The sequence below is a fragment of the Octopus bimaculoides genome, chromosome 24 (assembly GCF_046866305.1).
Source record: "Octopus bimaculoides isolate indiv1 chromosome 24, ASM4686630v1, whole genome shotgun sequence".
NCBI classification, from domain to species: domain Eukaryota; kingdom Metazoa; phylum Mollusca; class Cephalopoda; order Octopoda; family Octopodidae; genus Octopus; species Octopus bimaculoides.
In genome coordinates this window covers 14,919,246-14,929,245 of record NC_142951.1, presented here as the reverse complement: position 1 = coordinate 14,929,245, position 10,000 = coordinate 14,919,246, and the positions used below count along the sequence as shown (strand labels likewise).

At 36.1% G+C, this 10,000-nt stretch overlaps 1 long non-coding RNA gene across 1 annotated transcript in view; it reads right to left on the bottom strand.

Annotated features, from left to right (window-relative positions):
• Nucleotides 1-3,049: 3,049 nt before the first annotated feature.
• The window catches only part of LOC149131205 (uncharacterized), a 42,257-nt gene continuing 35,306 nt past the window's right edge, over nucleotides 3,050-10,000 (bottom strand). Inside the window, exon 3 of the long non-coding RNA XR_016238275.1 lies at nucleotides 3,050-3,637. This is a non-coding gene — a long non-coding RNA (uncharacterized LOC149131205). The remainder of the gene's footprint in view (nucleotides 3,638-10,000) is intronic.

Here is a 10,000-nt window from a genome sequence, read left to right as displayed (position 1 = left end):
TAATACTATTCTTGTAGAAATTTATGTGTGCGAGCGCGCGTGTACGTATGTGTTATTTCTTTACTACCTACAAGGGGCTACACACAGAGGGGACAAACAAGGACAGACAAATGGATTAAATCGATTATATCGATCCCAGTGCGTAAGTGGTACTTATTTAATCGACCCCGAAAGGATGAAAGGCAAAGTCGACCTCGACGGAATTTGAACTCAGAACGTAAAGGCAGACGAAATACCGCTAAGCATTTCTCCCGGCGTGCTAACGTTTCTGCCAGCTGCCGTGTGTGCGTGTGTGTATGTATATATTGTTTGTTTTCACTGTCCTGTTTGTGTTACCAATTTTGATCCTCCGCAAAATCCCAAATTTGATTTAATTTGCTTTGCGGGAGCAACTGCTTTATTGAAAGCGTATATTGTTGTTAAATGCTCGAAATACGAGACTAAAAAGACAGTCAACAACTAATGAAGGGTCGTTCTACGTGTTGATTGTTTTGTTTTCCATTTGTGTCTTTCGTTGTTCAAAAGAACAGTTCATGTTCCATGTACTCGTGCTTCGTACTTTTTTGTGTTGTACACGTTTCATGACGTCCTGTGCCCACACATGCATATATACATATACGTATAGATGTAAGAATGTACATATTCGTATGTATATATGCATATATATATATATATATTATTTATATTATATATATATATATATCTGTCTGTGTGTCTGCCTATCTCTCTTTAGAGGATAAAGATCCCCATGGAATTGCACCTAGAAAGTTCCCCTCCGAGGCACAAGTCGGGGCAAGGTTGTTTATGGAAGACCAGCAATCACCCATGCATACCAGCCCCCCCTCTCCATGCCACCGATGTTAAACTAAGGGAAAGACAAGGGCCGAGGCAGCTTGGCACAAGAAACGAGGCGGTATTTCGTCCGTCTTTACGTTCTGAGTTCGAATTCAGCCGAGGTCGACCTTATCTTTTATACGTTCGGGGGTCGATAAAATAAGTACCAGTTGAATACTCGGGTCGATGTAATCGACTGTCACCTCCTCTAAAATTTCTGGCCTTGCGTCAAAATTTGATCCCCATATTTAAAACAGCTCTCGCTAGACAACCTTTCGTCTTCTGTACCATCATTCGTGGAGATCAACGTAAATCGTCACTCATTCCACTCACATAATACATCAGTCACTTCTACAATTCCCTCCTGCAAAAACTTCCTCAAAATCCCCAACAATTTTTGCTGTCAAGACTACGTACAACCTCTTTCACAATTTAATCCCAAATAATGGCGTCCGCACCTATATAGTACACACCCCACTCTCTTAACCCCACGCACACCATTAAGCCCTTCCTTTCTTTTTATCTTTTCACACCATTAAGCTCTCTTTCTCTCTCTCTCTCTCTCTCTCTCTCTCTCTCTCTCTCTCTCTCTTTATCTTTTCACACCATTAATCTCTCTCTCTCTCTCTCTCTTTCTATTTATCCATCTCTTCGTACTTTTAATCTCTCTCTCTCTTTCTATCTCTTCACACCATTAATCTGCCTCTCTCTCTCCTTCTCTCTCTCTTTCTCTGTCTGTCTGTCTGTCTCTCTGTCTGTTTCTCTGTCATCTGGATGTCATTAATAAAAAGAACTTCAACTTCCTCATTCTTTTTATTAAGCCTCTCTCTGTCCCTCATATTTACACAGATTTTTTTCCCCTTTCCTGAAGTGTGGATACATAATTTTGGCGGACTCTGTTCATATACGTCTATATATTCTTCTATTCTTTTATTCTTGTGTTTGTTTCAATCATTTGACTGCAGCCATGCTGGAGCACCACCTTTAGTCGAACAAATCGATCCCAGTACTTATTCTTTGTAAGCCTAGTACTTATTCTGTCGGTGTCTTTTGCCGAACCACTAGATTACGGGGACCTAAAGATACCAACGTCGGTTGTCAAACGATGGAGGGGGACAAACACAGATGCACACACACAGATACATACACACACGCGCGCGCACGCGCACACACACACATACACTCACACACATATATACACGACGAGCTTCCCTCAGTTTCCGTCTACCAGATCCACTCCGAAGGCTTTGGTCGGTCCGAGGCTATAGTAGAAGGCACTTGCCCAAGATGCCACGCAGTGGGGACTGGACCTGGAACCATGTGGTTGGTGAAGCAAGCTTCTTTCTCTCTCTCTCCCTCCCTCTAAGTATATATATATATATATATATATATATATACACATATATATATATATATATGTGTGTGTGTGTGTGTGTGTGTGTGTGTGTGTGTGTAAATATCAAAGTTCGAAGATAAGTCCAGGTAGCTATAATGTAAGTATGTATGTATATATTTATCTGTCCCCTCACAACCGCTTGACAACCGGTGTTGGTGTGCTTACTCTCCCGTAACTTAGCAGTTCGGCAGAAAGAACTGATAGAATAAATACTAGGCTTTAAAAAAGTCCTGGGGTCGATTTGTTCGACTAAAAACCCGTCAAGGCGGTGCCCCAGCAGGGCCGCAGTCAAATGACCGAAACGAGTAAGATAAAACATATATGTAGATATATATTACACACACACGTGTGTGTATATATATATACATATATATATATATTTTATACATATATATATATGTATATATGCATATATATATATATATGTATATATATATGCATATATATATATATATATATATATATATATATATATATATATATATATATATGCATATATATATATATATATATATATATATATATATATATATATGCATATATATATATATATATATATATATATATATATATATGCATATATATATATATATATATATATATATATATATATATGCATATATATATATATATATATATATATATATATATATATGCATATATATATATGAATACCAAGCATTCTTTTCAATGTTTGTTTAATATACAATAACAATGAAGGCACGGGACATATATTACATATTTATGTATGCAAGCATGCATGTATGTATATATTGTATATACATAATGTATGTATGTATGTATGTATGTATGTATGTATATGCCACACTCCCTGAAAATGTACTCTCAGAAGGAATGCCCTTCTTCTTGTCTAGAAAACTCATGTGTTCATATACGGCAACAATAGTGTCATGGTACACACACACACACACACACACACACACACACACACACACACACACACACATACAAACGCACATACACATGCATACACCACACACACCGCAAATGTAATTACGAAGACAATGTCCTTCTTGTCTCAAAACCGACATTTTTGTTGTCACCAGTTGAGAATTTCCAAGTTGTTGTTGTTGTTCATGTTTTTCTTAAACCCGAGACGTTCTTGTTCGTTGGGGTCTGATCCAGCCGTCTTTTAATTTCATATTTTAACACCGTTTTTACGTTATTAAAAAAAAAAATTCTCCTACCTTTTGCTTGTTTCACTCATTGGACTGAGTCCATGCTGAAGCACTGCCTTGAAGGGTTTAGTCGAAAAATTCGTCCCCCCGCCAGTCCAGTACATAATTTTAACTTGGCTCCAGATGTCATGCAGTGGGAACTGAACCTAGATCTACAGTTTAGTGTTGGGGCGGACTTGTTCGAGTAAAACTCATTAGGTAGGCGCTCCTGAAACAGGTGAAAAAGAAAAATAATAAATTGATAGATAAATAAAAACTAACCACCGCAGAAAATTAGCGTCTATTGGATGAAAATATGTATAAAGATAGATAGATAGATAGAGTTATACATACATACATACATACATACATACACACACACACACACACACACACACACACACACACACATATATATATATATATATATATACATACATACATACATACAGACATACAGACAGACAAATATATAGATAGATAGATAGATAGATAGGCAGACAATCAGAAAGACAGAGAGCGAGAGAGAGAGAGAGAGAGAGAGACAGACAGACAGACAGACAGACAGACAGACAGACAGACAGACAGACAGACAGACAGATAGATAGATAGATAGATAGATAGATAGAAAAAGAGGCTGCCGGATAGGCAGACATATAGATAGATAGGTAGATAGATAAAAGAGATGTAATATATGCTGGGAGCGGAGATTTGTAAGACGGTATTCGGTGAAATGGGGCGGGACCTGAACTACAAAAGGTTGAGAATTTCTTACGAAGGCACAGACACAAACAGACAGACCCTGATCTATATTCAAAAGAAGATCCTTTGGCTGAGCAACCAAGATCCAGTCACTAGTGTCCTTTCTACTATAAGCACAAGACCTGGAATTTTGGGAGACGGTGTTAGACGATTATATCGACTGTATTACTCAACTGGTATTTGTATATATATATATATATATATATATATATATATATATATATATATATATATATATATATATATATATATGAATTTGCATGATCTTTATATCGCTGTACGAAACGATCGTTTGCACAAATTAAAATTCTCTTATATTTTAACATCTCTTCTTCATTTTTAACAAAACTGTTGATTTTTAGGGGATTCCTTTCCATAAATTCACAACACACCGTATACAAGCATATATATGCATACACACACACACACACACACACACACACACACACACATACACACACACACACATATATATATATATTTATACGACAAACTTCTTTCAGTTTCCATCTAACAAATCCATTGGCAAGTCTTTGGTCAAGCCCCGAAGCTATAGCAGAAGACACCTGCCCAAGGTGTCAGGCATGGGACTGAACCCAAAACAATACGGTTGGGATGCAAGCTTCTTACCACAAGGCCACGCCTGCTCCTCTGGTTGCCAATATACATAACAGCAACCAATGAATGCCAGACGGTGATGGTTCAGCTTTATTTTTATTTACCCATCAAACATCTAACCTCCAACACAATGGCTTGTACCCTTCTCAATTAGCAAGCTAGGCCTCATTCACCCACCCCAAAATGCACCCATCACTACTCCACCCGTCGTTACTTACCGTTAATTACATCCCCATCCCTTTCGTCCTGTTCTCTATCCTATAATCTTCCCCTAACAATCTCCTACCCGTCCCCAAATGTCCCACAGCTGCCATTCTCTGAAATGGTCTCCCGCCCATCTTGTTTTTTTTTGTTTGTTTTTGTTTTTGTTTTTCCTGTTGGCATCAACCAACAGAAGTTCAAACTGAACATCAACCGCATCGATTTCATGAGAGAGGGACCATAAAGGTCATGGGTTCTGTCCCTCCTTATCTCGTTAATTAATAAATAACACATCTAGAACATGCAAACCGGTTAATTGACCTCTTTTGTTTCGTTGTCTGTCCTTTGTGTGTTCAGCTGATAGATGCGCATGCGTGAGTATCAGTGTGTATGCATTTATGCCTATGTGCGTTTGTATGTGTATGTGTATGTGTGCAAGTGCATGTATGCGTGTGTGTATGTAGTATGTACGCATTTGTGCGCAATTTTTGTCTCTCTCTCTCTCTCTCTCTATATATATATATATATATATATATGCACACACATACACACACACACACATATTTCGCTTAGTCACAGCGATAATAATAACCTACAGTTAAGAATCGGTATACATATGTTTCAGAATAGTGCTAGACGAGTACAGAGCGTAATACGAAATTAACGGAATAGGAATTATGTAACCGTCTTCATTGGCTTACAACTGTTTCTGCTATAAGGAGTACAATCAGAGCTGAGTCATTATACACACACACACACACACACAAATATATATACATAACAAATATTTGTTCTTTTATTAAAAGCGTCGAATATGTGTATTGTATGATACAAATAAGAAGATAATATTTTTTCGAACGCAGAGTTACCATTAGAACATCAGAAATACTGAGTGAATTTTTCCGCCTTGTAAGTGTAATTTATCCAGTATTTACCCATTATTATTATTATTATTATTATTATTATTAATCTTCTTTCATTTTTGTTTCCGTTTCTTGCCGAGTATCTTCTCAACACCTAGAGCAAAGAAACTCACTGTATACATCGGTAGGCCATGAAATAAACACACCAGATTGTTCATTTACAAAGTCATATGATAAAAAAAGAAGGAGAAGAAAGACAGAGAAAAAGGAAAGAAGGAAAAACGAAGAATGAAAAAATGGATGCATAAAATAAAGGAGAAAAAGATTAACAAATTCACAGTGATTATAGTCTTCTTAATACTTGTGACGTACCAGTTACGACAATCTTCTGCATTTCTTATATAGGTCATCCAGGGACCATCCACAAATAATTTTCAGTTCCTTTTTTTGATCATTCCAAATGCTCCTAAAATCACTGGTATTGTAAACGTCTTGAGATGCCACATTTTTTTTCGATTTCAATCATCAGATTTTTATATTTTCTGAGCTTATCAAATTCATTTTGCTGAGATATTATGACCACAAGGTATGCTCATGTCAATCAATAAACAGACTTTATTGTTTTGGTCTCTCACAACAATATCTGGTTTATTAGCATTGATGGTCCGGTCTGTACATACTGGGGAGTCCCAAAGAATCGTTACACTTTCTCACTCAGTCACAGCCTCAGAGTGGTGCTTGTTTCATTTGTCAGCAGTTTTGATTTTATAATGCCGACACATTATGCAATGTAGATATTGGCCAACTCTGTCATGTCTTGATTTACACTCTACTGGTGCTAAAACCTTACACCCAGAGATTCGGTGGCCCACTGTTTCAAATTCCATCGTTGTAATATCGGCACTTTGGGTCTACAAGCTTGGTAGTTCCGGGTCAATAAGCTCTGACCTTGAGCAGCCATGACAAAGCCTTTACTCTCTGGCTTTAGTCCTGAGCTCCGTAGCCACTGATGGGTGTGCTTCTGGTCTACATCAACTTGTTTACTATGGGCTGTATATTTGCCATGCAGAGGTTTTTGTTCTCACCTATCAACCAATTGATCAAACGGATTTTGCTTTGCCATTGGTTTCATCCTCTTTGCAACAACAGTTACCGGACTTCTATCATGCTGTCCAACCTGAGTATTATTATTATTATTATTATTATTATTATTATTATATGGTGGCGAGCTGGCAGAATTGCTAGCACCCCGGGCGAAATGCTTAGCGGTATTTCGTCTGTCTTCACGTTCTGAGTTCAAATGCTGCCGGGGTCGACTTCGCCTTTCATCCTTTCGGGGGTCGATAAATCAAGTACCAGTTACCAGAAAAATTAAGTACCAATACCAAGTCAATGTATTCGACTGGTCCCCTGCCCCAAAATTTCAGGCCTTGTGCCTATAGCAGAAAGGACAATTATTATTATTATTTACAAGTGCTGTGTTGGCAGTGAGTTCAAAGTTTCGGCCTGTTAGTCTTCATCGGAAATAATGAGTAACGAATATGTGCCCCACAAAAAGTATAGAGTAATCCTTCAGTTGAATATAAACATTAATATATACATATACATAATATATATATATATATATATATATACGTACATATATATATATTTATATACGTACATATATATATATTTATATACGTACATATATATATATTTATATACGTACATATATATATATATATTTATATACGTACATATATATATATATATTTATATACGTACATATATATATATATATTTATATACGTACATATATATATATATATATTTATATACGTACATATATATATATATATTTATATACGTACATATATATATATATATTTATATACGTACATATATATATATATATTTATATACGTACATATATATATATATTTATATATGTACATATATATATATATATATATTTATATATATATATATATATACACATATACATATATACATACATATATGCATATATATATGCATACAAACACACACACACACACACACACACACACACACATATATGTATATATATATATATATACGTATATATATAAATATATATACATACACACACACGCACTTATCAGAAAACTGGCCAAATTAGATGTGTTGAAAGGTAATTTATTATTATAATTTTTGTTGTCGTTGTTGTTGTTGTTGTTGTTGTTGTGGCAATGAGCGTCCACTGCGTACATGTTGGTCGCTGAGATGAAGGTGGCGAGTGCTGATGTTGTTGCTAGGCAGATGTAAGATTTCCTGAATATTTCCCACGACCACCATTTTTCACTGCAGATAGAACTCAACCCCCTACAACGTCCCTTCTTTTCGCACTTATGCGCTCCCCCCCCCACACATATACACATGCACACACACACACACACACATACTCACACAAACATACCAAAACTAGGAACACATGAAATAAAGTTTTTTAGAAAATAAATTTGAAATATCATGACCCGATGTGAAAGTTATTATTAAATCAAACCAGATAAATAAATAAATAAATAAATAAACAAATAAATTACAATGTTAAAGAAAATTGCCAGCAGGTTTGGCAAGGAAGGAAGGTGACGAAAGAAACAGAGTTCCTTAATGCAAATGCTTGGTTTGGAATCACCAAGTTCTTTTCCTTGTAAATACATTTTTTTCTTTTCTTTTTTACTTGTTTCCGTCATGTCACTGCGGCCATGCGTATTCGTGTGTGTGTATTTGCGTGTATGTGTGTGTGTGTTTTTTATGTATGTGTGTGCAACCATGTCAATATGTACGTCGGTGGGGACTAAACCCTTTTTTTCTGCAGGTACTTGATAACCCTCACGATGCCAAATTTTGTCCATTTTCAAGAGAAGTCGCTACTAGTTACTTTTGAAATCTTCTTTGAACAGTCAGATGTTAGTTTGCCTAGAAAGAAACTATATATATATATATATATATATATATATACATATATACACGACGGGTTTCTTATAGTTTCGCTTTACCAAATCCACTCACAAAGCTTTGGTCGCCCCGAGGCTAAAGTAGAAGACATTTACCCAAGGTGCCACGCAGTGGGACTGAACTCAAAACAATGTGGTTGGTAAGCAAGCTTCTTACCACATGACCACTCCTGCGCCGAGCAAGAGTGGCTACACACACACACACACACACACACAGACACATATATCTATATTTACATATAAGAGACAAGTTGTACGTACGCCGCATATATATATATATATATATATATATATATATATATATATATATATATATATATATATATATATATAAATAATACAGAATTGGACAAGAACGCAAAACATCAAGACAAGTTAGGTGATACAAGAAAGGGACAAAACATCCAGATAGACGATACAAAGAAAACATAGAGTTTTCTCTCTTCAGTCGAGATCCAGATTATCCTTGCAACTTCCTCAAGCTACGGTTTTTTCCCACAGTCTCCCTCTGCACAATATCATTCACAACTTTGGGGGTCGACACGTGCCTCTGCTAAGAAGCACAAGCCACGATATATTTTGTAGTGGAATTTCGGGATTGTGAAGTGAATTTCTTTAGTGTTTGGCCTTGCCTGCTTCCATACATTCCTCACGCGTACTTCACTCGCTCCTTATTTCTTATTTAAACATATTTAGTCAGGCATTTTATTTAAAAAAAAAACAAGAGAGAATGATAATTTCACTTGTGTGACAAATCGTATCGTTCGTTATCTCCACCAAAAGTCTCGTGAGAAAACGTTTATTTGAAAAAAAAAAAAAAACTCCGTAAGGGGTCAAAAACAATTTCATCAAATAGTATGACCTCACAAAAGTAAAAGTAGAAAAAAAAAATTAAAGAAAAGAAAAGGTTCGTGCTGATAAAAAAAATATAATAATCTCAGGCGTAGAACGAACTAATGAAATAATCGGTCCCTGTATTTTGGGGATAAATTGCTTATTGTATGAGATTGTTCACGTTTCATTGTTCTCAGCAGAAAGAAAGAAAGATAGAGAAATATACCAATTAAACATTCCATGTTTATTATCTAATTGGGACATAGTGAGAGGAGGAGGAGAAGGAGGAGGTGGTGGGGCAAGCCTCGTTCTAGCCTTCATTGCAGCGAAATA